The sequence below is a fragment of the Penaeus japonicus genome, unplaced genomic scaffold, assembly GCF_977035675.1.
Source record: "Penaeus japonicus unplaced genomic scaffold, GWHDUDI00000001_assembly GWHDUDI00000013, whole genome shotgun sequence".
NCBI classification, from domain to species: domain Eukaryota; kingdom Metazoa; phylum Arthropoda; class Malacostraca; order Decapoda; family Penaeidae; genus Penaeus; species Penaeus japonicus.
The window spans coordinates 13935285-13945284 of record NW_028234415.1 but is presented as its reverse complement, the minus strand read 5'-3'; positions in this window follow the sequence as shown (position 1 = coordinate 13945284).

Below are 10000 nucleotides of genomic sequence, written 5' to 3'. Positions count from 1 at the left end.
CTCAATGGAGAGGTGACATACAATAAAAAATGAAATTATCAAAGTAATAGAAGACTTCTATCGCGACTTATACCACTCAAACAATCAACCACGTATAGAGACAAGCACAACAATTGGAGATGTTCCAAACATTACAGCAGAAGTAAATAGGCCACTAAAAGGCATAAAAAGAGGAAAAACACCAGAAGAAGACGGCATTAGTTTAGATCTTATTCAAGATTCAGAAAACTCCGAAATCCTGGAAAAACGCAATAATAATTTTAATACACAAAAAGGGGGACACAGAAGACTTAAAAAGAATTACCGACCTATAAGCCTCCTCTCAGTAATCTATAAACTGTTCACAAAAATCATCACAGCCCAATTCACCGATACATTAGACTCAATACAACCCAGGGAACAGACAGGGTTCTGCAGCGGATTCTCAACTACAGACCATATCCACATACTAGCCTAAATAAAAGAGAAAACGAAAAACGAAATATAGGTAGAAAAAGCCCCTTCCCCCTGGTTGTGTCTGGTGTAATGGCATTCGGTTTGATAATTATGTAAAAAAAGGCCATTCGATTCGGTACAGTACTGAATATTTGCAACCCCAGTAATTGCTACTAGATTGCAATTCTTGTATTTTGTAAACAAGAGAGTAGAGTAGTAGATGACAGGAAATGCGTAAATACTACTGCAGATTATTAGAGGGACATAAATTTTATATGGAGATGGGTTACAGCGACCATCAAAAAATACAGGGGAACGACACCAATCTCAACCGAAGCTGTTTACAGCTTCTTTGGAGGGCAAGTTATTCGAGGAAGCCTATGTTAGATTGGAAAGAGAAAGGGATTGATCTCTCAGAAACAGAAAGGTCAGGAAAGTGGTGGATAACCGAGAAGAAAGGGATTAAAATAGGGAATGAGCACAATCTAAGATGTGCAGATGACAATGTTCTTTTTGGCGAGTCAGCAGATGAATTACAACAATTACTAAGCGTTTTGAATAGGGAAAGTCTGAAGATTGGCCTTAAAAGGAACATGAAAAAGACTAAAGTCATGTTCAACAGTCGAACCCCAGTTAAGCAAATACAAATACAGGGCGAGGTACTAGAAGCAGTGATCGAGTATGTATATCTAGGGCAGCTCATCAAGACGAGTACATCCTGCGAAGCCGAGAAAAAGCGGCGAATCAGGCTAGGTTGGAGTGCCTTCGGTATACATAGTAATATATTACGAGGTCGTCTGCCACTCTGTCTAAAAAGAAAGATTTTTTGACCAATGTGTCCTCCCCGTCATAACATATGTGTCAGAAACATGGACTACGACCAAGGCACTCGAGGGGAAATTAATAAGTGCTCAAAAAGGGATTGAAAGGCTTATGCTAGGAGTTAGCTTAAGAAACAAGAAAAGAGCCACATGGATCAAGCAACAAACAAAAGTAGAGGATATACTAAAGAGCATTAAGAAGAAAAAATGGCAGTGGGCTGGGCATATACATAGAAGACAGGACAACAGGTGGACAAAGAAAACAACAGAATGGGAAATAGACATCAAAATGACTAGATGGCGGGTTGAAATAGTGAATTTTTCGTCGCTCAGCGAGACAGCGAAAGTTAGTAGTAAAACTGGAACAAGACACAAAGCTCCGAATGACTGGAAAAGATTGAGAGAAGTGGACCTACGTTCCCTGCAGTGAACATGATACAGGCTGATGATATATAAGATAATATATATATAAATATTTATATATATATATTATATATAATAAATATATAAATGTATATATAGATATATATATAATATATATATATATATATATAGAGTATATATATATATATATATAATATATTATATATATATGTTAATATTGATATATATATATATAATATATAAATATGTATATATATATATAGATAAATATATATATATATCTATATATTATATATTATATATAATATATTATACATACACACGTGTGTCGTGCATGTACATGCATTCATATACATACTACTATATATATATATATATATATATATATATATATATATATGTTGTGTGTGTGTGTGTGTGTATGTATGTATATATATATAATATATAAAATATATATATAATATATATATAGTATATATATATATGTCTGTATATAGATAGATAGATAGAATGAATGTATGCATACGCACACACACAGAAACACAGACAGATACACACACACACACACACACACACACATATATATATATATGTATATATATATATATATATATGTATATATATACATATATACAAATATCCATATATGTATGTACATATGCATATCTATACCATTCACACGTACTCACAAAGGGTTTACTCCATTCCATTGGGCACTTGTTCTTCTTCTCGGCAATTTCTCTCTTTCTTGTTCTCTACCATTTATTCCTGTCCTTCACCCTTTCAGCTCCGCTTTGTTCCACCGTCCTCTGCATACCTGTTCTCCCGCGTGCTTGCACAAGAGAGGGACAACAGTCTCCTCTCTTTCTTGATACTTTCCCCGAAACAGATAACGGAGTCCCTTGCCTATATTCCCTGCAAACGATATTTCAAAGCGCATGGGAATAAAAACAACAACAACTAAATAAGAATGAGAAGAAAAAAAAACGAGGGAAAAATGAAAACATGGACACATCTAGTTTTGCGATTAAGCGTTGTGTGTTTGGGACGTTGGGGATAAGTATGGCTAATATGCAAGGTTTGTTTTTGTGTCTTTCGGGTAAACTAATGACTTTTGAATGATATAGATGTTTGAAATACTAAACTTAGACAGATATGTAGATTGATCGATATTGATAGAAACACATAAACAAACAGAGAAGCACAGAAACAAACAGGGAAGCACACAAATAAACACACACAAAAAGAGAGAGAAACTGCCAGACAGACAGCAAGAGAGGCAGAGAGAGAGAGAGAGAGAGAGAGAGAGAGAGAGAGAGAGAGAGAGAGAGAGAGAGAGAGAGAGAGAGAGAGAGAGAGAGAGAGAGAGAGAGAGAGAGAGATTGAGAGAGAGAGAGAGAGAGAGAGAGAGAGAGAGAGAGAGAGAGAGAGAGAGAGAGAGAGAGAGAGAGAGAAAGGCAGACAAACAAAAAGTCAGACAGTTTTAGTCATCTCCACGCAAACAACCATAAAGGTAAGTCCCATGACAAGAATGCGTTAGACCCTGGCCCAACCCCTAAATGAAAAAAATGGAAAAAAAAGTTAAAAAAAAGAAAAAAAAAAGAAAGGTTGCAAAAGGAAGCCAGTATGCAAACACCGGGGAGCGAAAAAAGGATTCAAAATTGAAAAAGAAAAGCAATACACAAGCACTTGAGAAATGGAGTATAAGAGCGAAGTAGTTAAAAAAAAAGAGTCGGATATATAAGCCTGAACTCGCACACGCTGACCTGTGTCCACGCCCTGCAGTAACAAAGTCGGGACAAGACAAAGATATTCTTTTATGAAACAAACAAACAAACAGCAACAAAAACAAAAATAATAAAAGAGAAAAGAATGAAACGACACGATGAAAAAAATTCTGCCTGAGAAGAGAGAGAGACGAGAGAGACAAGAGAGCACGTTGCAGCAGCAGGCATCACGGGAGTGATGAGTGTTGGGAGAGAGAGAGAGTGCAATGACTCTGAGACGAAAACTAGAGAGAGAGAATTACGGACGAGATGAAGAGGTGAGCGAGGGGGAGAGAGAGAGAGAGAAGGGAAAGAAGAAGAAGAAGAAGGGCAATATCAAGAACAAAAGGAAGAAGAAGGAGGAAGAGAAGAAAAGATGTTAAAAAGGCTACTGCAGACATCCCATCAACGGACGTCCTTCGGGTGGATTTGTGGAGCACCGAGGGCGTGACCGGGGTGGGGGGTTGGGGGGGGGGAGGTGAGAGCCAGATGTGATACATGGTCCCAGAGCCACGCCCGCCGTGAAACGCTCTCCGCGAGGCATTACAAATAGGCGGAGAGAGTGTGCGGGTTAGACAAACAGTGGGTAGGATGCGTAGCCGAAGGGGAGTCAGAGAAGGGCAGGCCAGAAAAACGGGAGGACAGCCAATTTGCTTGGAAGAGAGGTCTGGTTGGCCTAATGTCTGTGCGTTATTCACTTCTATCTGCCTATCTGTCTAACAATATCTGTCTGTGTATGTTTATAAATACGTATACATACATACATACGGGTGTAAGAATACATATATACATATATGCATATATAAATATATACGTATATGTCTCTCTCTCTCTCTCTCTCTCTCTCTCTCTCTCTCTCTCTCTCTCTCTCTATATATATATATATATTGTATTATTATATATACTATATATATATATATATATTATATATATATATATATATGCATGATATATTATATATATAATATATATATATATATATAATATGGTGTGTGGTATATATATAGTGTGGTTGGTGTGTGTTGTGGTGGTGTGTTGTGTTCTCGTGCGTGGTGTATGTGTGTGTGTGTGTTTGTGTTGATGTATGTATGCATGATGTATGTATTAATGTGTGTGTGTGTGTGTGTGTGTCTGTGTCTGTGATGCTTATATATTATATATATATATATATATGAATATATATATATATAATAATATATATATATAGTATATATATATATATAATATATATAGACACACACACACACACCCACCACACACACACACACAAACACACACACACACTCACACACATAAATATGATATATATATATAATATATATATTATAATATTTATATATATACTATGTTTAAAATAGGTGGATGCTCACCGCAGATATAGGACATAGAAAGTGCAGACACGGGAAAACAGAAAGCCAGAAAAAACAGAAAGATACATAAGGAGAACAGAATTTCAACCCGAAAAATGAATAGAATATGCTAAGGGGATCCGGCTAAATGATGGAGGCAGAGTAAAACTTTGAACGCACTACGTACAGTCCAGTGATCACCCTGTTCTCTTTTGCAAATACGTTTGTAAATACCGGATCTTGCCAAGGTTTTATTCAGATTTCATCATAAACATATATATGCTACGTGTTTGAGTTTTGCGAACCCCATAATAGAATAAGTATTATCTTCTGTTTTGTTGCTACTCTTTCCTGCATATATGTACGTGTAAGAAAAATAGTAAAATACTGCCTAACTGTGTGTGTGTGTGTGTGTGTGTGTGTGTGTGTGTGTGTGTGTGTGTGTGTGTGTGTGTGTGTGTGTGTGTGTGTGTGTGTGTGTGTGTGTGTGTGTGTGTGTGTAGGTGTACATAATATGTCTGTGATCTTGTAGTTGTATGCGCTCGCACAAAATGTCAGAAAGAGAGAAATAAATACAAAAGTACGGTTTACATTTCCCAACAGAAAATACGACGTTTATTTACATCTGCCATGTGTCACAAGGGTCCACACAATCCGAGACGCACAGGCACCAGATCAAGACATCCAGCCAACCTATTGCAGAGTGTTTCAATGTAGAAATTTCTCTGGACTGAGTGAAAGATGGGTTGGATATTTTATATTTCACTCCCAGCAAGGCCACCGCCGCTGCCTGCCCGCACAAGATACATTATACCTCCCATCTGCACAAAACCACGTCAGTCTGAACCCCCGAGAGATATATCAACCGTGGAAGCCCCTTTGCAGTGCTCTCCACTTTGCTCCCCTCATCCTACCCTCCTCGTCTTTCCCTTTCTTCTTTGCCTCTCATCCACCATGTCTCTCTTTTTAATATCTTCTTCTTTTCCTCTCTCCTTCCCCCCTCCCCCTTCCCTCTCTCTCTTCTCCTAACTTTTTCCTTCTCCTCCACCTCCCCCTACCCTATCTCTCCGACCCAAAACCTCCATACTCCAAACATCAATCATTTATGATGCATTGCGGCAGATGTTGCATTTGCAATTTTATTCCTTTAGAGCGTAACACCACTTGCAGTTTTCAAGATCTTCGGCCAAAAGTTACTGCACCGTTGTGAAACTCCAAAGAGTGTAAACTGTTTGTTCTGCGGTTTTTGTCAGCAAAAAAAACTCTTTTTCTTCAAGCAACATCGACAGTGTCCTTATCCCAATATTTAATTCGAAGGCCATGCTGCATTGTCTATAAAAGTAACAAACATCAAGTAACACTGTTTCTCATAAACAATGCGTTTCAGTAATCGACCTAATTTATGGTTGAAAATCCCATAATCAAAGGTTCTGAAAAGAAAACGGTTGTTATCAATTAAGTCAATTGCATTCGATTTGACATGAGGGATTTTGCATACATTAATGCTACAACAGACCTGAAATATGACCACTAGTATGTTAATGGCAAGTGATGTTACATCATTTTGTTTAACCATCTGTTTTAACAAAACAATAGAGCGTCTACAATCCCATAATCATGAGGTCAGCAAATTCTGTGTGAAGGATTATAGACATCGTGTTTACTCACAATTTACTGTGAGCTCTTGTGGATGATTCCATTTTCATATTTTTCAAACTACATTATATTCTTTTTTTGTTAAAAGCTTTGAATTTTGCTTTCCTATTTCCAAACTTGCGAATAAAATCAAACAAAAAATGTGTCCCATTGTTTATATTGTTAAGGGGAAACAAATAAAGCCAATGTATTTTTTGAAATTCATTAGAGTATTGCAATTTGTGTCAGTATAATTTATATTTTTTATATATAAATATAAGATATAAATATACTATATATTTTTTTGTTTATATATATATATGACTTTATATATTATATATCGATTCACACACCCACACACCAACACTCACACACCACACACACAGTATACTATATATATATATATAATATATATATATATATATATATATATATAGATATATATATATCTGTATATTAATATATATATATATATAATATATATATAATATATATATATATAATATATATATTATATATATATAATATATATATTTGTATATATATATAGTATATAATATATATAGTATATATAATATATATATATATGGATTTATTATAATATATATCCATATATATATATGGATATATATATATTATATATATATTATATATATATTATTACTATATATATATATATATATAATCTGTATATATATGATATATATAGATATATATATATATATATAATATATATATTATCTATATAGCATATAATATATATATATAATATATATGTATAATATATATTATATATATATTAGTTATATATATATATATATAGAATTGTATATATATATATTAATATATAATAGTATATATATACAGGTCATAGATATTATATAATATATATATATATATATATAATAATTTATATAATTTATATATATTTGTATATATATTTTATACATCTCTATCCCTATATAAATATATATATATTATGCATATATATATCTCTATCATATATACATATATAGCTCTATCATATCCTATATACTATATATATATATCTCATCACTATAATATATATGGATCTTCATATATACATATAATATATATATCACTTCTTTCCCACTCTCTCTTCTTTCTTCCTAATCCTCTCTTCTCCCTCTTCTCTCACTTCCTCCCTCTCTTCTCTTCACTTCCCTCTATATTATATATATACTAATATACCAATATATATATATTATATACTATATATATATATTATATGCTCACTATATACTGTATATATATATATACACAGCTATCATAAATATATTATATACTTTAATATATAGGTATACTATATATATACTATATATAATATATATATATAGTATATGTACTATCATACTATAACCATATACTATTCTATATATATTTTAGAGCACACACACTCAAACACACACAAACCCCACACACACTCACACACCCCTTAGCTACACACCACACCAACACACACACACACACACCACTAGAATATATATATATATATATATACTGTTGTGTGTGTGTGTGTCTAGGTAATGTTTGTGTGTATGTGTGTGTGTGTATATGTGGTGTGAATATATATGTAGACTATATGTATATATGTGATGTGTGTCGTGTGTGTGTTTATGGTTTGTATGTTTATATCATATCTATCATATATATCTATATGCATTTCTTGGATAGATATTTTATAATACGTAGATCAAATAGATATGTGTTTACTGGTGTGTGTTATGACTAGCTAGACAGATTTAATACAGAATCTTTACTTCAATCCACACACACACGCACTCGCTAACTAATCTACACCTCTCACACACACACACACACACACCACACAACACAAGCACGTACACACACACACACACACACACATCCCCCACTCGACATCAGAAACACTCTCACACACACACAACTGCACACTACACACACATACCATAACTGATATATATATATCATATATATTAATATAGATATATTATATATATATATATATATAGTGTGGGTTGTAGTGTGTGTGTGTGATGTGTGTGTAGTTGATGATGTCTTTGTGTGTGTGTGTGTGTGTGTGTGTGCGTGTGTGTGTGTGTAGACATCTGGATCCATATATAGATAGACACAAGTACTCTACATCTACAGTCACATCTTTACGGTACATGTGCACCGCATTCATAGACTTTCAACATCGATTTTTTTCTTGTTCATCATTTGATGATGTAGTAATGTTTTACCTTCCATTAATCTTCGGAACTGTACAAATACAAAGCCTCAGTTTTACACAGCCAATGTTTTGACAGTCGTGAGGGCTTTGTGTGTTTAAGGACGGTGAAAGGGGAGGAGAAATTGGGTAAGGAGGGGAAGGGGGGGATAGGGTGGGAGGCCAGATAGGGGAGGAGATGCCCGAGGAGGGGGAGGGGTTTCCTGAAATATGGCGAAGCAGTATTTGCAAAAGCTATGCAAATACTCGCCAACTCATACATCAGTCTTACTGTTGGCCTGCCTCTACAATCCTGCAATGATACTTGCTCATGCTGCGCTGTGTCTAGTACTGAGAGAGGAAATTGTTGCGTTGAATTCCAGCATGTGTGATTCTCTGTACGGGTTTCATTAAGTTGCCGTCCATTGGCAGTACGCGTCGACATATACGTATGTATATAGGTATGAATTTGCATTTGTTTATCTATTCCACATTTCCAAATGCTTGCGATTGGTTTAGGCGAGAGAGAGAGAGAGACCCAGACTGTGTATGTAAGTATATATATATATATATATATATATATGTATATATATAATTATATATATAAAATATATATATATATTATATAATATATATATATATATATGATATATATATATATTATATATATATATGTATATATATATATATATATATATATATATACTATATATATATATATATATTTATAATTATAATATATAATATATATGTATACTATATATATTAAATATATATATATATGTCATTATATATATATATATAATATATATATATATATATATATAGTATATATATATATATATATATAGATATATGTACTATCCATATATATACATATATATATATATATATATATATATATATATATTATATATATATATATATACATATGTATATATACACAGACATATATCTAAGATATCTTTCTTAACCTTCATCTAAAAATGATGATGATAAGAATAATAGTAGTAATATTAAGAATGTTAGCATTAATTATAATAAAACTGATAATTTTGATAATGATAATAGTAGTAATAATAATAATAGAAAAAAAATAACATTAATATAATAGTAATAATGATAATGGAAATGTATATATAAGGAAAATGATAATGGTAATAATGATAATAATGATAATTTAAATGATAATAGTAATAATGATAATAATGATAATAATGATAACACTAATGATAACAATAATAAAGATAGTAATGATAACAATGGTAATGATGATGATGATGATAATAATAATAATAGAAAAAAAATAACATTAATATAATAGTAATAATGATAATAATGATAACAATAATGATAACACTAATGATAATAGTAATTATAATGATAATAATGATAACAATG